The following is a 24,605-nucleotide window of genomic DNA, read 5'->3' as shown; positions in this document are numbered from 1 at the left end:
CTTATTTACTTTTCCGTTGCTACTATTACAATTCCTACAAAACTATTATCTTTACTTTTGCCACTGTTATTGTTACTATCATACTACTTTGCTACTAAATACTTTGTTGCAGATACTAAGTTATCCAGGTGTGGTTGAATTGACATCTCAACTGCTAATACTTAAGAATATTATTTGGCTCCCCTTGTGTCGAATTAATAAATTTGGGTTGAATACTCTACCCTCGAAAGCTGTTGCGATCCCCTACACTTGTGGGTTATCAAGACTAATTTCTGGCGTCGTTGCCGTGGAGCATAGCTCTATTCTTTGAGTCACTTGGGATTTATATCCATTGATCACTATGAGGAACTTGAAAGACGAAAGAACTAAGATTTTGCCCTCAACTACGAGGGGAGGTAAGGAACTGCCATCTAGCTCTGCACTAGATTCTCCTTCTGTTATTAGTAAGCTTGCGACACCTAAACGCGCTACTGCTATGAATTCTGATATGTCGCATGTTATTGATGATGCCACTTCTGCTATGCATGATACTTATGATGAAACTACTTCTGTGCGTGATACTACTGTGCCATTAGGTGAATTTCTTGATGAACAACTTGCTAGGGTTAGAGAGAATGAAATTATTGAAGATGCTATAATTGATGATAGTGATGATGAAAGTTCTCCCCCTGATTATGAATTACCCGTTGTTCCTCGGGTTATGTTATGAATGAGGAAACTGCTAGAGCTATCTTTGCTTGCAAAGATAGATATGATCTTAAAAAGTTATTAGCTATATGGAAGCAGCAATCTCTTAATGCTAGAATGAAACCTGACCCTACTTTTGCTACTTCACCTATCTGTGTTACTGATAAGGATTATGGATTCTCTGTTGATCCTGAAATAATTAATTTAGTTGAATCCGATCCTTTTTATGGCCTTGAATCTGAAACTGTTGTGGCTCATCTTACCAAGTTAAATGATATAGCCACCCTGTTTACTAATGATGAGAAGTCTCGCTATTATTATATCCTTAAGATATTTCCATTCTCATTAAAGGGTGATGCTAAGAATTGGTTTAATTCTCTTGATCCTGGTTGTGTGCGTAGTCCCCAGGATATGATTTATTACTTCTCTGCTAAATATTTTCCTGCTCATAAGAAACAAGCTGCTCTGCGGGAAATATACAATTTTGTGCAAATCAAAGAAGAGAGTCTCCCACAAGTTTGGGGGAGGCTTCTCCGATTACTTAATGCTTTGCCTGATCATCCTCTTAAGAAAAATGAAATACTTGATATCTTTTATAATGGACTAACCAATGCTTCCAAGGACTACTTGGATAGTTGTGTTGGTTGTGTTTTCATGGAAAGAACAGTCGACCAAGCTGAATTACTATTGAATAATATGTTGACTAATGAAAAAAATTAGACTCTCCCTGAGCCAATTCCTGAGCCTATTCCTGAACCAATTGAGCCAACTCCTAAGCCTATTCCTAAACCAACTCCGAAGAAGAGAGATGTTCTATTTCTCAGTCCTGAAGATATGCAAGAGGCAAAGAAATCAATGAAAGAAAAAGGTATTAAAGCTGAAGATATTAAGAATTTACCACCTATTGAAGAAATACATGGTCTTAATATACCGCCTGTCTAAGAAACACATTGTCTTGATAACCCGACACAGGTAGTAAAGGTAAATTCTCTCTATAGATATGATAAACTTGAAACCCCGTCTACTAAATTTCACAGCCCATGCTTATATGAATTTGATGACTTTATGGATAGACAAGAAAGTTTTAATGCTTATGTTGGTATAGAATTAAAGAATGATGCTTTCGAGATAGGACACTTTAGTGATTATATGGCTAGAGTTAAAGGTGAACTTAAACTCATTAGCAAATATGCTTCTATGGTTACCACTCAAGCTGAGCAAGTACTTAAAGCTCAAAATGATTTGCTTGATGAATTAAATAATAAACATGACTTTGCTGTTAGAGTGGCTACTAGAACTGGTAGAATGACTTAGGAACCTTTGTATCCTGAAGGCCACCCTAAGAGAATTGAGCAGTATTCTCATAGAAATAATTTAGAGGCACCTAGTTCTTCTAAAAAGAAGAAAGAGAAAGATGATAGGACTTTTCATGCTTCTAGTGAACCTGTTGTAGACACACCTGAGAATCCCAATGATATTTCTATTTCTGATGCTGAAACACAATCAAGTGACGAACATGAACCTAGTGATAATGTTAATGATAATGTTCATGTTGATGCTCAACCTAGCAATAATAATGATGTAGAGATTGAACCTGATGTTTATCTTGATAACCCACAATCAAAGAATCAACATTATGATAAGAGAGACTTTGTTGCTAGGAAGCACGGTAGAGAAAGAGAACCGTGGGTTCAGAAACCCATGCCCTTTCCTCCTAAACCATCCAAGACAAAGGATGATGAGGATTTTGAGCGCTTTGCTGAAATGATTAGACCTATCTTCTTACGTATGCACTTGACTGATATGCTTAAAGTAAATCCGTATGCTAAGTATATGAAAGATATCATTACAAATAAAAGAAAGATACCGGAAGCTGAAATTTCCACCATGCTTGCTAATTACACTTTTAAGGGTGGAATACCAAAGAAACTTGGAGACCCCGGGGTACCAACTATACCATGCTCCATTAAAAGAAATTATGTTAAAACTGCTTTATGTGATCTTGGAGCCGGTGTTAGTGTTATGCCTCTCTCTTTATATTGTAGACTTGAATTGAATAAGTTGACACCTAATGAAATATCTTTGCAAATGGCTGATAAATCAAATGCTATACATGTCGGTATTTGTGAGGATGTGCCTATTGTGGTTGCAAATGTCACTATCTTAACGGACTTTGTTATTCTTGATATTCCCGAGGATGATAGTATGTCAATTATCCTTGGTAGACCCTTTTTGAATACTGCAGGGGCTATTATTGATTGCAACAAAGGCAATGTCACTTTTCATGTTAATGGTAATGAGCATACGATACAGTTTCCGAGGAAACAACCTAAAGTTCATAGCATCAATTCTATTGGAAAAAGTCCAACTATCATTATTGGAGGTTTTGAATTTCCTCTTCCTACTGTCAAGAAAAAGTATGATATTCTTATTGTTGGGGATGTTCATATCCCCATTGAGGTAACTTAGTGTTATTCGAAATTTCTCTGGTTCCGTGTTATTCGGAATGAGCTTGTTAACAAGACTTGATCAACCTTGTTAATGGATTCATTTTGATGATCATGAGATGGATGAAACTAGAAGGCACATCATTCTGTATCCTCTTTTTACTTTCTGTTATTTAAAATAAATAAAGCAAAAATAGTACTATCTGTCTGTTTTCTGAATTATCCGTGCAATAAAAAAAATATCCCGAAAATAAAAGTGCTCCAAATGCCCTGCAAATTTAGTATGATTTTTTTATGGAATATTTGAGGATTTTAGGCACTGAAAACACTGCACGAGGGGCAAGCACCAGGCCACGAGGGTGGAGGGCGCGCCCACACCCTCTAGGCGCGCCCTCCTGTCTCGTGGGCCCATGGTGGCCCCCTCCACTTATTCCTGCACCCACACACTCCATCTTCTTCCCAAAAAAATCCACATCCAGCTCAAGCACGAGTTCTAGCTCATTTTGCCGCGATTTTCGATCTCCTTGCTCAAAGCTCCATTCACAAAACTCCTTTGGGAGATTGCTGCTTGGTATGTGACTCCTCCATTGGTCCAATTAGTTTTTGTTCTAGTGCTTTATTCATTGCAAATTTTTGCTGCATAGGTGACCCTGTTCTTGAGCTTGCATGTCAAATTATGAGGTCCCAAGTAATTCTAATGCATGATATAGGCTCTAGGCACTTGTAGGAATAGTTGCTACCAATCTTGTTTAGTTCTATGCACTTTTATTTTGAAGTTACTAAAATTTCAGAAATTTTTAGAAAATGTTAAGGAGATTTTTGAGGGGCTCTTCTAGCCAAGGCTCCCAGGAAAAACAAGCTAAAGAGAAGAAAAAGACCAAGTATAATGTTCCTCACATAGCGGAAGTACGACCGTGTGAATGGCCCTGTGACGATTTCTTGAGAGAAGCCGGAATTTATGAAGACTTTTATTCTTTGATCGAGAATGCAGCCCTCACCGATTTCCTTCACGACCGGATCGATCAGTATCTCTTACTCACCAATACTTTCGTGCAAAACTTTTATTATTATCCTAAGAAGTCACCACCTTCAGTATCATTTCATTTATATGATGAATTCAAGGAAATGTCTTTACATAATTTTTGCGCGGTATGTAAAATACCCTTTGAGGGTAAATTAGATGAACCACATCGTAAAGATGTGGATGGCTTTGTTAACACCATTACTGTAGGGGATCCAAAGAAAGGTTCCGATGCGAGAATCTCTAGCATACACTTTCCTGTTTTACGCTACTTTGCCTTATTTGCTAGTCGATGCTTAATTGGCCATGGAAATAGTGGAAACTTCAATGTTCCTAATATTATTATTCTTCTCCATACCTTGTTTGGTGATAATAGTTTTACTATGGGTGTCGTCATTGCTAAACGGCTAAGCCTGAATCGTACAAAAGGCCCCATCTTTGGAGGTATCTATGTTGCACGTCTTGCTAAACATTTTGAGATACCTATTAGGCACCATGAGAAGGAGGAGACAATATTGCCTCCTTACATTTTACTCCCTCCGTTCGGAATTACTTGTCGCAGAAATGGATGAATCTAGACATATTTTAGTTCTAGATACATCCATTTCCAAGACAAGTAATTTCGAACGGAGGGAGTAGATTATAGGAGCTTGGTAGCACATGGGTTTATTGTTCATAATGATGATAAGATGCTCCTGTATAACTTAAGATTTAATAAGAAACACAATGAGACTATTATTCTGCCCGTGCCTCTATTGTTTGATTTGACTGCAGTTAATTATCTTGTCACGCCGAAAGTGGTGTACGCTCATCGAGGCCAAGCATCCACTCCAGAGCTTGAGCCTGAGCCGAAACCTTCACTGGACCCTTATCGTGCATCATCTTACCAGTGGGATCCGGAGGAGATGGCCAGCCAGTGGTATCCTGATTACACCCCTCAGTACACCGGGGAGAGTAGCCGCGGTCCTTGTCAATAGACCAACTTAGGCCAAAAGCCTAAGCTTGGGGGAGTACGTATTTCTCACCGACTTTACATTCATGTTCACACACTATTCTAGTTGTCAGTGCTCATACTCTTTCATTGTATTATCCATGCTAGTTTAATTTTCTTTTTCTAGCTTTCTTCTTGTGTGTTTGATAAACCTTAAGAAAAACCAAAAAAATTAGTTAGTTTAATTTTCATGCTTGTAGTAATTAAAATGAAAACCCAAAAAGATTTCTCGTTCTTCTTCTTACTTGTTGGGAGCTTTCCCGTGTAAATAGTTTTCTTTTCTTTTCTTTTCTTTGGGGGTCGAGAGTAGAAGACCATATCGAAAATGTTTAGTGGCTCTCATATGCATGATTGTTTATTTAACTTAGATCCCATATTACTTTGTCTTCTCTCTTGAGTTGAATTCTTGCAGATTCCAGCTTAGTCCAATGCACGTGCACTATTATTATTATACACACCGTTCGTTCGTGCATGTGAAAGGCAATAATGACGATATATGATGGACTGATTGAGATGTGAAAAGCTGGTATGAACTCGACCCCTCTTGTTTTTGTAAATATGATGAGTTCATTGTTCCTGATTTAGCTTATTAGGAAGTAAAAATATTTGCAATGACCTTTAGAGATTATAGTTGCTTGTGCCATGCTTAATTAGCTATGAGTTATAATGGTTTACCTTGCGTGCCAACATGCTATTAAAATGATTATGATGTGGTATGATGGGATGGTATCCTCATTTGAATGAATTGAGTGACTCGACTTGGCACATGTTCATGCATGTAGTTTAAACAAATCAACATAGCCTTCACGATATTTATGTTCATGGTAGATTATATCCTACTCATGCTTGTACTCGGTGTGAATTAATTTTAATGCATGTTCATGACTGTTGTCACTCTCTCAGTTGGTCGCTTCCCAGTCTTTTGCTAGCCTTCACCTGTACTAAGCGGGAATACTGCCTGTGCATCCAAACTCCTTGAACCCCAAAGTTGTTCCACATGAGTCCACTATACCTTCCTATACGCGGTATCTACCTGCCATTCCAAGTAAATTTGTATGTGCCAAACTCCAAACCTTCAAATGAAAGTTTGTTTTGTATGCTTGAGCAGCTCATGTTTCAACTACGGCTATCGATATCTTCCATGCTAGGTGGGTTATTCTCAGGAGGAGTGGACTCCGCTCCTCATTCGCGAGAAAGGGCCGGTAACCGGGATGCCCAGTCCCATGATCCAAAAAGATCAAAGCAAATCAAAATAATTAAACAAAACTCCCCGAGGGCTATTGTTAGTTGGAGGCTCTCGTTGTTTCGAGAAAGCCATGGATTGATGCTTGTTGGTGGTGGGGGAGTATAAACTTTTACCATTCTGTTTGGGAACTGCCTATAATGCATGTAGTATGGAAGATATCGCCATCTCATAGTCGTTCTGTTGACATTGAAAGTATGCCACTCAAAATGTTATTCATCTCTATTTTAAAATCGAGCTCTAGCACCTCTACAAATCCCTGCTTCCCTTTGCGAAGGGCCTATCTATTTACTTTTATGTTGAGTCATCATCCCTCTTATTAAAAAGCACCCACTGGAGAGCACACTGTCATTTGCATTCATTACTACTGGTTTATATTGGGTATGACTTGACTGGATCTCTTTTACCATGAATTACAATGTTTAGCCAGTCCTTGATCTTTAAAGGTGCTCTGCATTTATGTTTTGCGGTCTTAGAAAGGGCTAGCGAGATACCATTTTGTTATATCATATTATGATTGTTTTGAGAAAGTGTTGTCCCTCGAGTTTTATTATTATTGCTCACTAGTTGATTATGCCATTGATATGAGTAATTGTGAGACCTAAGTGTTATTGTGAGTATGGTTAGTTCATAATACTTGCTGAAAACTTGAATGCTGGCTTTACATATTTACAACAACAAGAGCAAACAGAATTTGTAAAAGTTTTTCTTTATCACTTTCGGTTTGTCAACTGAATTGCTTGAGGACAAGCAAAGGTTTAAGCTTGGGGGAGTTGATACGTCTCCAGCATATCTACTTTTCCAAACACTTTTGCCCTTGTTTTGGACTCTAACTTGCATGATTTGAATGAAACTAACCCGGACTGTCGTTGTTTTCAGCAGAACTGCCATGATGTTGTTTATTGTGCAGAAAACAAAAGTTCTCGAAATGACCTGAAAATCCACGGAGATAAGTTTTGGAAAATATAAAAAATACTGGCGAAAGAATCAAGTCCAGGGGGCCCACACCCTGTCCACGAGGGTGGGGGGCACGCCCTCCCCCTGGGTGCGCCCCCCTGTCTCGTGGGCCCCTTGATGCTCCACCAACCTCAACTCCAACTCCATATATTCTGTTTCGTGGAGAAAAAAATCAGAGAGAAAGTTTCATCGCGTTTTACGACACGGAGCCGCCGCCAAGCCCTAATCTCTCTCGGGAGGGCTGATCTGGAGTCCGTTCGGGGCTCCGGAGGGGGGGATTCGTCGCCGTCGTCATCATCAACCATCCTCCATCACCAATTTCATGATGCTCACCGCCGTGCGTGAGTAATTCCATCGTAGGCTTGCTGGACGGTGATGGGTTGGATGAGATTTACCATGTAATCAAGTTAGTTTTGTTAGGGTTTGATCCCTAGTATCCACTATGTTCTGAGATTGATGTTGCTATGACTTTGCTATGCTTAATGCTTGTCACTAGGGCCCGAGTGCCATGATTTCAGATCTGAACCTATTATGTTTTCATGAATATATGTGAGTTCTTGATCCTATCTTGCAAGTCTATAGTCACCTATTATGTGTTATGATCCGACAACCCCGAAGTGACAATAATCGGGATACTTCTCGGTGATGACCATAGTTTGAGGAGTTCATGTATTCACTATGTGCTAATGCTTTGTTCTGGTTCTCTTTTAAAAGGAGGCCTTAATATCCCTTAGTTTCCACTAGGACCCCGCTGACACGGGAGGGTAGGACAAAAGATGTCATGCAAGTTCTTTTCCATAAGCATGTATGACTATATTCGGAATACATGCCTACATTACATTGATGATTTGGAGCTAGTTCTGTGTCACCCTATGTTATAACTATTACATGAGGAATCGCATCCGACATAATTATCCATCACTGATCCAATGCCTACGAGCTTTTTACATATTGTGCTTCGCTTATTTACTTTTCTGTTGCTACTGTTACAATTCCTACAAAACTATTATCTTTACTTTTGCCACTGTTACCGTTACTATCATACTACTTTGCTACTCCCTTCGTCCCATAATGTAAGACGTTTTTTGACACTAGTGTAGTGTCAAAAAGCGTCTTATATTATGGGAAGGAGGGAGTACTAAATACTTTGCTGCAGATACTAAGTTATCCAGGTGTGGTTGAATTGACAACTCAACTGCTAATACTTAAGAATATTCTTTCGCTCCCCTTGTGTCGAATCAATAAATTTGGGTTGAATACTCTACCCTCGAAAGTTGTTGCGATCCCCTACACTTGTGGGTTATCAGCGACCCAGGGTCATTTTGGACAAATCAGGTCGGGTTGCCTCCTGGCTATAAATATCCCACCCCCTACACCATAAATTGGTGGCTGCTCAGAGTTAGTGCACGGCTTTTGTCGCTTGAGAGCAACCCACCTCCGAAGCCTTTGAGAGAGAATCCTTGCGAGGACAAAGCCCAAAACACCCAGAGCCAAAGAGTGTTAGGCATCACTGAAGTCTTTCTGTCCGCGTGATCTGAAGACTTATTACACTTGAGGACTGTGAATCCTCGAGCCGGTTAGGCGTCGCATTCTGAGCATCCAAGAGTCATTGTGGATTGCCGGTGAATGAAGTCTGTGAAGGTTTGGAAGTCTCCCTTGAAGACTTACCAGCGTGATTGGGCGAGGACTAAGTGTTCTTAGCTCAAGGGGAATAAGGTGAAGACACAGTCTTCTGAGTTGAATCTCAACCTCCCTAACCAGACGTACAGTTGTCACAACAACTGGAACTGGTCCAACAAATCCCTTGTCCTCTCCGAGCAACTGGTTCTATCCTCCCTCTCTCACCTTACTTATAGTTTGTCTTCGTGAAGTCTTTGCCCACTTGCCTGATTTGATTGTCGTCACGGTGTGAAGACTGTTGTCTGTTTGGCTTCACACTATCTTCCATCCTGATCCATACTACCTAGCTGCTGATAGTCTTTGTGCTTTCACTATATTGCTTACTTGACTATGGCTTGTCTAGTGTAGTCTACCTTCTGCTGCATGTCAATAGGTTCATTTCTATTGTTTGTCTTCAAAGCACCCCTGTTTTGAATACTTTCATAAAAATCACCTATTCAACCCCCTCTAGTCGAATACTAGCACTTTCAATTGGTATTAGAGCAAGGTGCTCCCTTGTTCTTTGTGATTCGGTTTAACCACCTGGAGTTTAGCTATGTCGACTGCAGGGATAATCAAAGTCTCTGTTGTGTGCCCTGTCTTTGATGGCACTAATTACCCCTACTGGAAGAATAAGATGCGTATGCATCTTGAAGCCATTGACATCGATCTCTGGTATGTCTTCAAGAACGGTGTTCCCAAGGCCGGTGAAGGTGTTACTCCTGCTGATGTCAAGAAGTTCATCCAACTAGACTCAACTGCCAAGAACATCATCTGTGGTCATCTGACCAAAGGGCAGTATGGTTGTGTGAGTGCTCTGGAAACTGCGAAGGTAGTCTGGGACTGGCTCTCCAAGGTCAACGAAGGCGTCTCAACACAGAGAGATTCAAGGATCAGTGTTCTTCGCAATCTCTTCAGCCGCTTCAGGAGAAATGACAATGAGAATGTCCAGCTCACATTTGATCGCCTCACTAATATCACCAATGAGCTTCATGCACTCGGCGCCACTGTGATCACCAAGCACGAAATCTTCAAGACACTTCTGAGATCTCTTGACAGCTCATTTGACACACTAGCCCTGATGATTCAAAAGTGCCCTGAATTCAAGACTCTCAATCCGTCTAACATACTTGAGAGGCTCAACACACATGAGTTCCAACTATTTGAGAAAAGAGATATCTATGGTCCCAACTATGGCCGAACTCGCGCTTTGAAGGCAAAGGTTGTCTCTTCATCTGAAGAAGAATCTGACTGCAGTTCTGGGGATCCTAAAGACATTGGAAAGGAGCTTTCTATTGTTGTGAAGAAGTTCTAGAAGTTCGCCAAGAAGAAAGACTTCAGAAAGTCTTCAAGATCCAGCTCAAGAAATGATGAAGCTTCCTCTCGTGATCACAAGAAGAGAACCTGTCGCAATTGCAAGAAACCTTGTCACTACATCTCTGAGCATCCATAGTGGGATAATGAGACAAAGAAGAAGAAGAAGAGCAAGGAATGTGATTCTGATGACAAGAAGAAGAAATACTCAAAGTCTTCTTCCAAGTCTTCATCGAAGTCTTCATCACACAAGAAGAGCTCATCAAGCAAGGCTCGTGCATTTGTTGGCAAGGAGATGGATTCAGAGGAGGAGTCTGCTTCTGAGGAGGCAGAGGTGGAGTCTGAATAGGAATCTGACTCTTGAGTAGCAAGCCTGGCTCTAGCTTCTACATACATCGCCAAGTCCATCTTCAACACTAAAGACAATAGCCTCGTCACCAATGCTGATGCCAAGGATGAGGATGACTTTGATCCCACCTACTGCTTCATGGCACGTGGTGCCAAGGTAAACTCACGCAATGCTTACTTTCAAACATCAAGTGAAGATGACTTTGAATGTGAATCTAAACCTAGCTACAAAACACTTGCTAAAGTTGCAACTGAACAACAGAATGCCATGGAACATATTCAAAAGTTGTTTGACAAAAGCAATGACCTGTTGGATGCGGAAATGACCCGAACTCAGTCCTTAATTGAAGACATTAAAAATATTCATGTTAAGTACGAGGAACTTGAAAGTCATCATGAATCGCTCTCAACTTCTCATGAAAATCTCACCTATGATTATCTTCAAAGGAAGCAAGAGCTTGAGAAATTGAGATCGGCTCATTAAGATCTTCAAAAGGAGAACGAGTCACTTCGCGCTCAACAGATTAGTTCCGCTCAGGAAGGATTTGAACCACCATGTCTAAAATGTCTTGAGAGTGATAACGTTGTCTCTGTTGCTGAATGTTCAACTGCTACTGTTGCAATATCTTCAACTGCGAATGTGGTAACTAACCCCTCTACTGAGGATACCACTAGTATTCCTGATGAGAATGCCAGGTTGAAGTCATTGCTTGAGACAGGAATGTACAAAAGTCTCAAAGGGCATCAGACACTATGTGATGTCCTCAAAAAGCAGATTCCGAACTGAAACCCTAGGAAAGAGGGTGTTGGGTTTGAGAGGGAAATGAATGTTGATGGTTCTTACTGGATGCCTGAGCAGTACCCCAAAACCACATGGGTTGCTGCTAAGGGACCTTCAGTGGATCCATCCACCTTATCTAGCTTCACTAGTGCTAACCCAATTATCATTGATGAATCCTTTGATGCAAACTATGAACTATTCAGGAATCAGAATGGCGAAGTGTTTGCCAGGTATATTGGTACTAACTACAGGAATGAACCACCTCTTAAGAAGATCCGGGTACCCAAAAGTTGTCTGGAAAGTCTTCCCGTGAATGTCGTCATGACACCACAAGGGAAGAAGACAAATTTCGGACCTAAGGCTTCACATGGTCCAAAGGCTTCATAGAGACATAGGACTCACCTGAGCCACTCTAACGTCAATGTTTTGCAGGGAAATCATACTCAGACTTTTGAATATGAGCGTGTTTCTTCAAACCGCTATGTTCGTAAGTCTAAGAACTTTTCTGCTTATTCTTATGAGTATTATTCTCCTCCTGCAAGGCTATTTGCTAGGGCTCCAAAGCCTAAGTTCTCAGATGCTGCACTTAGACTCATTGCTTCTAAGCCACCCCTGAAGATGTGGGTGGTTAAGAAAACTTAACTCTCTTTTGCAGGGAAAGGTCTCCAGCCGGAAATCAAAGACGTCCGATGCTTATGCTGGGGACCTTAAACATCTTGTGGGACGCAAGATAAAATGTCCAAATGGTCTTACTATGTATTTCGTCCCGGGATTCCTTGACACTCATCATATCTATCCTAACCAAGATCTGAACTTCTATGTTCCGCTTGTTCGTCAAATGTTTCTGCTTCACAACTCTCTTGGTGAAGCCTATCCCCCAAACTGTACTGTAGGATATGACACCTCAAGATTCAGAATGGATTATGGATAGTGGCTGCACCTACGACATGACTGGTGATCGAAGTCTTCTGATGGATTCAACCCTTTGCCCGTCTGATAAAAGTCATATCACATTTGCTGACACTGGTAAAAGTAAGGTATTGGGTCTTGGTAGAGTTGCAATCTCAAAGGATCGGCACATGGATAAAGTGATGCTTGTTGAATCCCTTGGTTTCAAATTAATGTCTGTATCAATGCTATGTGATTTGAACATGATTGTGATATTTGGAAAATATTGTTGCCTTGTCCTTATGGAATCTGACAAATCTCTAGTCTTTGAAGCGTATCGAAAAGATGATCTGTATATGGTAGATTTCTCAGCAGGACCATAGTTAGCTGTATGCGTTCTAGCAAAAGCTTTAGAGTGTTGGCTCTGGCATCGGAGGCTAGGACATGCACGCATGATGAACCTGTACACTCTCGCGAAGAAGAAGCATGTCGTGGGCATCGAGGGCGTCAAGTTCAAGAAGGATCATCTATGTGGTGCATGTGAAGCTGGGAAGATGACTAGGGCCAAGCATCCCTCGAAGACAATCATGACGACATCTCAACCCTTCGAGCTGCTTCACATGGACTTATTTGGCCCTACTCACTACTCTACTCTTACTACAACTGCTTGTCTCTATGGTTTCATTATTGTTGATGATTACTCAAGATATACATGGGTGCATATAATTCTCTATAAGACTGAAGTGCAGGATGTCTTCAAAGGATTCGCCAATCGTGCCATGATGAACTATGGCGTCAAGATCAAGCACATCAGAAGTGACAACGGCATAGAATTCAAGAACACCAGCCTCGACACTTATCTTGATACCCTGGGTATCACTCATGAGTTTTCGGCTCCTTACACACCTCAGCAGAATGGCATTGTGGAGCGCAAAAACAGAACCCTCATCGAGATGGCTCAGACGATGCTTGATGAGTACAAGACTCCAAGGAAGTTCTGGCCTGAAGCCATTGATATTGCATGACACGTCATCAACCGTGTTTATCTTCACAAGCTTTTAAAGAAGACATCATATGAGCTGCTAACTGGTAAGAAGCCAAACGCCAGTTACTTTAGAGTATTTGGTGCCAGGTGCTGGATCAAGGATCCACATCACACTTCAAAATTTGCACCGAAAGCACATGAAGGTTTTATGCTTGGATACAGAAAGGGTTCACACTACTACAGAGTCTTCAACCTCTTCCACTATAAAGTGGTTGAAACTGTGGATGTGTGGTTCGATGAGACAAACGGATCGCAAAGAGAGCACCTGCCAAATGTGCTAGATGAAGTCCGTCCTAGCGAACCTATCAAGCTCATGGGCACTGGAGAAATCATAACGTCAGAAGCTCAGGCCGAAGACGAACTCATCATTACGCCAAGTCAACCTAAAGACAATGCTCAGCCTGAAGTCAATGCTGAAGCTGAAGACAATGATCTGCAAGGGCAAAATCTTCGTCCAGTTTATCCCCGTGTTGCAAATGAAGTACAGATTGAGAAGATAATTGATAGCATCAATGCACCTGGTCCACTCACTCGTTCAAGAGCAACACAACTAGCACATTTCTATGGGCACTTTGCATTTGTCTCTATATCTGAACCCAAGAAAGTTGCTGAAGCCTTTATGGAACCTGAATGGACTCAAGCTATGCAAGAAGGGCTTCATTAGTTCGAGCTGAACAATGTCTGGGAACTGGTCAAGCGTCCTGATCCTTGCAAGCACAATATCATTGGCACCAAATGGATCTATCGCAACAAACAAGGTGAGCATGGTCAAGTTGTCAGAAACAAGGCTCGTCTAGTTGCTCAAGGTTACACTCAAATAGAAGGAATTGACTTTAATGAAACATTTGCTCTCGTGGCTAGGCTTGAAGCCATTCGCATACTGCTAGCCTATGACAACCACCACAACATCCTTCTGTACCAAATGGATGTGAAGAGTGCCTTTCTCAATGGCAAGATTGAATAAGAAGTGTATGTTGAACAATCACCTGGCTTTGAAGATCCAAAACATCCTGACATGGTGTACAAGATCAACAAGGCACTGTATGGACTCAAACAAGCTCCTCACACTTTGTATGACACGCTCAAAGACTTCCTGGAGAGCAAAGGCTTCAAACTTGGTTCTCTAGATCCAACACTCTTCATGAAGTTAGATGACGGTGAACTGTTTATGTACCAAATCTATGTGGATGACATTATCTTTGGCTGCACTGACAAGAGATACAGTAATGAGTTTGGACACATGATGGAAGAGCAATATCAGATGTCCATGATGGGTGAGCTGAAGTTCTTCCTTGGTCTTCAAATCTGTCAGCAGAGGAATGGCGTCTTCATATCACAAGAGAAATACCTCAAAGATTGCCTGAATAAGTTTGGAATGCAAGACTGCAAAGGATACACAACGCCAATGCCAACCAAAAGTCATCTGGGTCCTGACGACAATGGTAAAGAGTTCGATCAAAAGGTATATCGCTCCATGATTGGTTCTTTACTTTACTTATGTGCATCTAGGCCAGATATAATGCTTAGCGTTAGCATGTGTTCCCGATTCCAAGCGGCACCAAAGGAGTCGCATCACCTAGCGGTGAAGTGAATACTAAGATATTTGGCTTACACCCCAATGATAGGATTATGGTATCCAAAGGGCTCAACATTCGATCTGATTGGGTATTCTGATGCTGATTATGCTGGTGACAAGGTTGATCACAAGTCCACTTCAGGAACATGTCACTTTCTCGGTCGATCCCTTGTCTGTTGGTCTTCAAAGAAGCAGAACTATGTGTCACTATCCACTGCTGAATCTGAATACATTGTTGCTGGATCGTGCTGTGCTCAGCTTCTATGGATGAAGCAAACTCTCAAGGACTATGGCACCAACACGAAGAATGTACCACTCTTCTGCGATAGTGAAAGCGCCATCAAGCTGTCCAAAAATCTAGTTCAGCACTCGAAGACAAAGCACATTCAGATCCGTCATCACTTTCTCAGAGATCATGTCAACAAGGAAGATATTGATATCATTCACGTCAACACTGAAGAGCAATTGGCAGATATCTTCACTAAGCCCTTGGATGAGAAAAGGTTTTGCAAGTTGCGGTGTGAGCTGATACGCCCATTTTGCATCATGCTTTTATATAGGTATTTATTGCATTATGGGCTGTTATTACATGTTATGTCACAATACTTATGCCTATTCTCTCTTATTTTACAAGGTTTACATGAAGAGGGAGAATGCCGACAGCTGGAATTCTGGGCTGGAAAAGGAGCAAATATTAGAGACCTATTCTGCACAACTCCAAAAGTCCCGAAACTCCACGAAAGTTATTTTTAGAATTAATAAAAAATAATGGGCAAAGAAAGTGCCAGAGAGGGCCCACACCCTGGCCACAAGGGTGGGGGGCGCGCCCTACCCCCTGGGCGCGCCCCCTGCCTCGTGGACCCCCTGGCAGCCCTCCGATGACCATCTTCTGCTATATGAAGTCTTTTAACCTGGAAAAAAATCATAAGCAAGCTTTTGGGACGAAACACCGCCGCCACGAGGCGGAACTTTGGCGGACCCAATCTAGGGCTCCAACGGAGCTGTTCTGCTGGGGAAGCTTCCCTCCGGGAGGGGGAAATCATCACCATCGTCATCACAATCGATCCTCTCATTGGGAGGGGGTCAATCTTCATCAACATCTTCACCAGCACCATCTCCTCTCAAACCCTAGTTCATCTCTTGTATCCAATCTTTGTCCCAAAACCTCATATTGGTACCTATGGGTTACTAGTAGTGTTGATGACTCCTTGTAGTTGATGCTAGTTGGTTTATTCGGTGGAAGATCATATGTTCAGATCCTTTATGCATATTAATACCCCTCTGATTATGAACATGAATATGATCTTTGAGTAGTTACGTTTGTTCCTGAGGACATGGGAGAAGTCTTGCTATTAGTCATGTGAATTTGGTATTCGTTCGATATTTTGATGAGATGTATGTTGTATCTCCTCTTGTGGTGTTATGTGAACTTCGACTACATGACACTTCACCATTGTTTGGGCCTAGAGGAAGGCATTGGGAAGTAATAAGTAGATGATGGGTTGCTAGAGTGACAGAAGCTTAAACCCTAGTTTATGCGTTGCTTCGTAAGGGGCTGATTTGGATCCACATGTTTCATGCTATGGTTAGGTTTACCTTAATACTTCTTTTGTAGTTGCAGATGCTTGCAATAGGGGTTAATCATAAGTGGGATGCTTGTCCAAGAAATGGCAGTACCCAAGCACTGGTCCACCCACATATCAAATTATCAAAGTAACGAACGCGAATCATATGAGCGTGATGAAAACTAGCTTGACGATAATTCCCATGTGTCCTCGGGAACGCTTTTCTCTATATAAGAGTTTGTCCAGGCTTGTACTTTGCTACAAAAAGGATTGGACCATCTTGATGCACCTTATTTACTTTTATTACTTGTTACCCGTTATGAATTACCTTATCACAAAACTATCTGTTACCGATAATTTTAGTGCTTGCAGAGAATACCTTACTGAAAACCGCTTGTCATTTCCTTCTGCTCCTCGTTGGGTTCGACACTCTTACTTATCGAAAGGACTATGATAGATCCCCGACACTTGTGGGTCATCATGAGCTAAACATCTTAGAATCCTCAAATGTCCTGTAATTGGACACACATCCTAACGCTTATGCATGTTGACGACTTAGATGTGCAACACACGAAGTAACGTATATCTTCAATCAATGAAGACTTACCCTCTAAATGTGAATACATTAATGTGGAATTTGACTTTGGAGCGCCACGATAATTGTGTGCCATGTCTGGGTCTAATATTTCCTATACGGTGGGTAACGCCACCACCAAATTCTTATTGAAGTGTTTCTCTTGGCGTTATAGTTGGATAGTCTTCGCAGTTGGTTTGTCTTCAACATTGATTTGTCTTCATGTTTTATCTTCACAATGTTGAGTTGGTTTATGTTTGTGTTCTGTCCTCTACAGCATTCACTTATAGCTATGTCTTCACTCTTGAATCTTTTGATCCAAGTGAATGTGATCGGACCCTAACCTATTATGTGCTTCTACCTCAACTCTATCTGTCCAAATCATATGCATTCTATTGAAACCTGTCGATTGTCTTCTCTGAGTCCTTGTCAGCAGAGGACAATCTGACAAACATTCAATATGTTTTAATGTTGCATCCTTATTGCCTGAAAAACCAAGAAGCCGGAACAACCACCCGACAATCTAGGCATGCGTGGGAACATGGAACAACTCTCAATGGGTTGCATGCATGCCACGTGTCTCTTAGATGTGAACCACCAGGGGCACCTGCGTAATTGCGCTGCGCCGCCCTCCTCCTTCTTATAAATACTCACCTGAGCGGTCATTATCTGTTCTTCCACCTCACCACCTCACACAAACCCTAGCGCCTCCGCTAGCTCGCGTCGACGCCGGAGAAGAAGCGCTTAGCTACCGCGACCTCTTCGATGTCGTCCTCACGCTGGCCGCAGAGCTCGTCCTCTCCGTCGCTCCCGTAGGTGTCTTCCGCGGCCAAGTTAGGGCACGGGAGATTGAATTGCTCGGCTTCTCTTCCAACCCGTCTAGCAGTTCGTCCGGGGTAAATAAATCTTACTTTTACTGCCTTTTTAGATCTGTCAAATCCGTCCACTTCAACCAAAAGTGGTTTCTGCACTTCCAAATCTGGATTTGTTCTCGTTTGCATCTCATATCTTGCTAAGTAAATTCACTTATGCTTCATAACTAGTTAGATTCCTCACTTGTACTTATTCATGGATTCGTACAAATCTGGAACCAACTCTCTCCAAATAAGTGAATGTCTTCGCACTATGAGGTCAATGTCTTCTAAACTGATTTATCTTCAAAATTCTTTAAGAATGCATATGACCTCTTCCCCTTCCCTCGCATCGCTAATGCTGTCGCAGGTACATGTCCGTGGGAGAATCCATTAGTTCTCATAGTCTGCATTCATTTGCAGAATACTTACAGCTTCACATTGAATCACCTAAAGCCAGTTCTTGTCTGACCAGCAGAAGGAAGCCATTCGTTGTACTGAAGCCAATCAGCTTGAATATTATGGCTTCAGAGAAGTCTGCTCGGAAGGGTGGAAGGCAACGCTAAGGCAACACAACACTTGATCTGCCTCCTGCTTTGTATGAGCAATACAAGTCAGACCCTGACAAAAACTACAACTAATGCAAGAACCAGATTCAGTGGATCCAAAGATATTGGGCTGAGGAATGGTTCAAGTACAGATTCATCACGCTTGAATACGTTGAGAAGAACGCCATCAAGCACCCATGGGGTGACTATCTGTATCGCGGCTTGGTGCCAAAGAACAAGGTTGAAGCCATTGCGCAAGAATTCTATCCTTGCATGGTCAGAGGACCGCAGCCTGGAAATGCCGACCCATCTTCCTTATTATGGTGTCGTGACGACAATATCTTCAAGCGCAACTATCAGTTTGCCAAAGATTCAGCTGCCCATAATGCAAAGGACTATGGCCTCAACTTCAACCCTGGCCCCTCTGTTCCCAGATCTGATGGGACACGTGAAGCCAATGAAAACAGAATTGGCCCCTTTGCTAATTTTGATGGGCTTCTGTCTCACATTGCTGCTCAGAGAGCAGCAGTGGAGCAATCTGATGGTGATGCTGACACTGAAGCTGCTCCCTCACCTCCCAAGGAAAAGAAGAAGAAGAACGCAAAAGCTTCAAAGCCATCTTCTTCACCAAAAGCTTCAGCAAGGAAGACTCTGAAGATTGCACCGCCTGAATCCAGTGTGCAGTCTGAAGACTTATCTTGCGTGTCCAAGAGGACCAAGAAGCCATTACCCAAGAAGGCCACTGGGAAACCCCTGACACCTTTTGCTGTGCTACACAATGAAGAAGAAGCCATTGATCTGTCCAGTGATGAAGATCTCGATGATGATGCTCTGGAAATGCTTATCAAGAGCAAGCAAGAGGCAGAAATCTTCAACAATTTGCCGCTCTTTGATGTTGATATTCTGAATTACTTCATCGATGAGTGGTTCGACAACTAGGACATCAGTATTGATGATCTTCAGCTCCCTGTGGACATCAGCGTCACCTTCCATGGAGCCACTGCTGGTGAATTGGCCTTGGCTCAGAAGATTGTCGAGCTAAAGAACAAGATTGATTATGAGAAGGTTCACTTAAAGAAGAACATGGACAAGCCCAGCGTGGCTGGTGTTCAAATCTTCAAGAAGATGCTGCATGACCTCAAGGAGGAGTTCCACAAGAAACACACTAAAGCTAAAGGCTCAAGGCAGCGCATGAAGTATCTTGCTGAGAAATGCGTTCAAGCCCACAATGAGGGTGAGAAGCGAAAAGCTCTTGGGCGGCCTGGCATTGATCCCAGGATGGCTGCCAAGAAGAAGTCTGCTGAGACCCACACTGCACCAAGGCAGGAAGAACCTCACATTGTATTCCCTGCCAGTATGACAGGCTCAAAGCCTAAGGTCCCCTCAGCAGCTTCTGAACTGAAGAAGACAAGAGCGGCTGAAGCTAAAGCCAAGAAGCGCAAGCACAAGGACGTATCTGACGATGCTCCTTCCAAGAAGAAACTGAAGACTAAGGGAACTAAGTCTTCAAAGAAAGAGCGTGCTGCAGCCTCTCAGCCACTCATTGTTGAACCCATCTCAGTTGCTCCCCCTGCTGCCACAAATCAAGAACGTCGAGTTGTACTCCACCAGCCTACTTCCACAGAGGCTCATGAAGAAGCACAAGTTCCAGCTGTTGACCCCAATGCAGCTGAAGACATTGGTCATGAAGACGATGTTGTTGATGATGAAGTCCTTCCTCAACTAGAGCATTAGTTGGTATCATCGCCTGCTCCTATGAGCAGCGAATACATCAGCATTGGTCGTCCATTGACGCCAATTGCTCAGGATGTTTCATGGGCTGAGCGCCCGCAAGAAGAAACCCCAGTTCATGATGAAACACCCCGCACTCCACCAGCGCAAGTCACCAACCCAATGGTTAATGACGACGACTACATGGAGACCACTCCATTGCCAAAGGCGTCCCCCGTGTTCCAACGGCTTTGCAAAGGCCTCAGGCCATCGGTCTCCATGTCAACCATCACAGAAGAAGATTCACAACAATCCAGCTCAGTGGCACGTCAAGTGTTCACTGAAGAGAATCCTTCTGCGATGGTTCCTGAGTCTGAAGCCAAAGCTGCTGAAGACATTCCGGCTGCATCAACCGATGAAGAAGAAAGAGAAAGAAGAGAAGAGAGAGTTGCTACACCCCCTGCCCCAGATCAAGTCATTCTCGAGGAGAATGTGACTGTGCAAGATCCTCCGGTCATTGACCATACGGAGGTTGAGAACAATGAGGCTGCCATAAACACTGCTGAAGCCAATGACCCTGTCTTGGCTGAAGATCATGTGGAGCCTGAAGCCAATGTTGTGCCTGAAGCTTCTGTCACGCCGGTCCCCACTGACGGTGCTGTTCCACCCCCAAGGCCTCATACTATGGAGACGACTTACAACCGTGATATGGAGTTGGTCACTGTTCGCTGGCCCATCCTGGTTCCTCCCACTGGTCCAGGGCCCCAATATGATTATCATGTGCAGCAGCGACCACAAGTACAGAAGCCTAAGCCAAGACTACCAAGACTTATAGGTGCTGCAACAGCCCCAGGATCCTTTAGTGTCAATAGCTTCAGAGCCCACAACACCTTCTTTGACAGTGACAAGAATCCATACTCGAAGCTACTACTCTTGTGTTCTCTACAACCAAGAGAGAATCTTCCCTCACATGCACCTTGATTGTGAAGCTATGGCTGGGCTCCCCTGTCTTGAAGAAGCTATGGATTGCTTTCGTGATGCTGGCCTTCTGGAATTCATCACAGCCAAAGAGCACTAGAATGGAGAGCTTCTACTGTAGTTCTATGCTACTCTTCACATACATGGATACAACAGGGATCCGAAGACATGGATCCTTGAGTGAATGACAGGTGATGTGTGAAAGTGCTAGTTATCGACTAGAGGGGGGGTGAATAGGCGATTTTTATCAAAGTCTTCAAAACGTGGAAGTTTCAAAGACAAACAATAGAAATGACCTAATTGATATGCAGCGGAAGATAAACTACAACAAGCAAGCCATAGTCAAGTATGCAATAATGTGAACGTACAAAGACTAATAGCAGCTAGGTAGTAAGGATCAGGATGGAAGATAGTATGAAGCCAATCAATGATAGTAGTCAAGCAATGAAGTCAAACAGATAGGAGAAAAAAGCAATGACTTCATGAAGACAAACTCAAAGTAAAGGAGGGAAGGGATAGAACCAGTCACTTGTTGAAGACATAGGATTTGTTGGACCAGTTCCAGTTGCTGTGACAACTGTACGTCTGGTTAGGGAGGCTGAGATTCAACTCAGAAGATCGCGTCTTCACCTTATTCCCCTTGAGCTAAGGACACACAGTCCTCACCCAATCACTCTGGTAAGTCTTCAAGGTAGACTTCCGAACCTTCACAGACTTCGTTCACCGGCAATCCACAATGACTCTTGGATGCTCAGAACGCGACGCCTAACCGGCTGGAGGATACACAGTCCTCAAGTGTAATAAGTCTTCAGGTCACACAGACAGAAAGACTTCAGTGATGCCTAACACTCTTTGGCTCTGGGTGTTTGGGCTTTGTCCTCGCAAGGATTTCTCTCTCAAAGGCTTCGAGGTGGGTTGCTCTCAAAACGACAAAAGCCGTAAACTAACTCTGAGCAGCCACCAATTTATGGTGTAGGGGGTGGGCTATTTATAGCCACAAGGCAACCCGACCTGATATGTCCGAAATGACCCTGGGTCACTAAGGAACTGACATGTGTTCCAACGGTCAGATTTCAAACACACACGGCAACCTTACTTGGGCTACAAGCAAAGCTGACTCATCCAGCTCTGGATAAGATTTGCTCTTGTTGTCTTCGCTCGAAGACATAGGATTTGGGTTGAGCATCACTTCAGTCACTCTGACTTTGTTCACTTGGACCCCACTTAATAGTACGGTGGTTCCTATGACTCAACACAGAAGAAAAGGAAACAACAAAACAACACCGTCTTCGTGCTCCATAGTCTTCGCTCAATGTCTTCTCATGTCATAGTCTTCAATGTGAATATCTTCACATACCACCATTGTCTTCAATGTCTTCATACATTTTTAGGGGTCATCTCCGGTAGGTAAACCGAATCAATGAGGGACACAACCTGCGTTATCCTGCAATTCTCACAAACGCATTAGTCCCTCAACCAACTTTGTTGTCAATACTCCAAAACCAACTAGGGGTGGCACTAGATGCACTTACAATCTCCCCCTTTTTGGTGATTGATGACAAACTGGTTGAAGTTTTCAACGGGAATAAAGTATGTGAAATTGTAAAGGATAGGGTATTGTCTTCATAAGTGGCAGGGGATCCCCCTGAAGATGTGCATATAAGTAATTTGCTTTTGGAATGCAAATGCACATGGCAGGTTGTACTTGTGGAGATCCTCTTCAACTTATGAAGATAATTCATCATGCATGAAATGATATAACTTAAATAATGACATGCATAATGGAAAATGGATGTCTGCAGAATGATCTAGGTGTGGAATGATCTAAGTGCGAAAGTTATCATCGCACATGAAAGAGCAAATAAGTAGCAGACGACCATCGAGTTTAAGTGTTACAACTCAACGAACGAAATGTATCAAAAGCAGGAGTTGTAACCACTAGGCAAAATATAAAGCAACCGCCCATGTGAACCCGCTTGAAGACTATCAAACTCATATGCTTCTCCCCCTTTTGTCAGTAATGACCAAAAAGGTTTGAAGACATAGAGCATCTACTCGTCCTCATGAGGAGTACTTGAAGCAGCAGGGTTGTCGTTGTCGTTTGGCGGTGCAGATGAACTTGGTGCAGTGTCGATGCATGCAGAAGTAGGGGGTGGTGAAGTAGCATCGTCTTCATCATCGATCACGTTGGCATTCATAGTTGCCGCGGAGGAAGAATAATCATAGTCTTCAAGGGATGGAGTTCGTCGTAGGACAGCATTTCGTGGAGGATTGGAGTCAAACTTGAATCGTTCAGTGAAGCCATCATCTTGAAGATCTGCTTCAGCACTGAGCAGGGTCAAACTCTTCCATGATCGCCGACAGGTTTCGTGAGTGACAAATGCATTCTTGGTGGCAAGATTTCGAATGCGATTTACATCCACCAAGAGACTCTGCATCTGACGCTTGAGCCAAAAATTATGCTTATCTTGTTTCTGATGTAGAGCCACAAGAAGTTCTCGGTCATTTAGGACCCGAGAGCGCTTCTTTGGCCTTTGAGCAATTGTGCTCTCAATAGCTTCAGTTGGCGCACGATGAGGCAGACGAGTGTTTCCAGCCATCGGATAGACACGAGTGGTGGCTTGGACTCCTTCCATAGGCTGAGTGAAGCTTTGATGTTCAGCATTTTGAAGACAAAGAGGCTTCTTGGCAGGCTCAGGGTATATGGCTTCAACTGACATATCAACCTCTGGTAGAAAGATCACATGATTGCGAGCAGAGGGCTGATAGTTGATAGCAGAATGTTGCTTGATGAGGCGCATGACCCATGGAGCATAGAATTTCAGGCCAAAAAGGTCAGATCCAGATGCAGCCAGTTGCCTGAGGAAGAAATCTTGTGCATTGAAGCTGATGCCATTGAGGATGTAAAAGACCAATGTCTTCATGTCTCCTTCAAGTTTTGCAGCTGATGAATGTCCTTTGATAGGCCATAGAGTCCGCCTGATGATATGATATATGGTGCGCGACAGATACTCAAGGTCATCAACAAAGAACTCCTTTGGGTATTCAGCGTCATGTGGCATTGGCTTCATCATGCTCAACATCTGGCTCATGTTGGGTTCAGGCTTATGGAAGATGCTCTCCAAAGCATTGCGATGGTTTTGACAACCAGGTTCGTATAGCTCTCCCGGAGTGGATAGGCCTGTAAGCTCAATGATGTCAAGAGCTTTGGCTTCATGATGAACATTTCCGGTCATCCACTCGAGAATCCATGTTTTTGTATCCCTGTTGTAGCCGCGAATGTGGAGGGTAGCATAGAATTGAAGCAAAAGTTCTTCATTCCAATGTTCTTTGTCTGTCACAAAGCTGAGCAGACCTGCATCACGAAAGCAGTCAAGTGCATCTTCTAAGCATGGCAGTCCAGCAATGGCTTCAGTGTCGAG

This window comes from Triticum dicoccoides, chromosome 4B (assembly GCF_002162155.2).
Source record: "Triticum dicoccoides isolate Atlit2015 ecotype Zavitan chromosome 4B, WEW_v2.0, whole genome shotgun sequence".
NCBI lineage: Eukaryota > Viridiplantae > Streptophyta > Magnoliopsida > Poales > Poaceae > Triticum > Triticum dicoccoides.
This window is presented reverse-complemented; position numbering follows the sequence as displayed.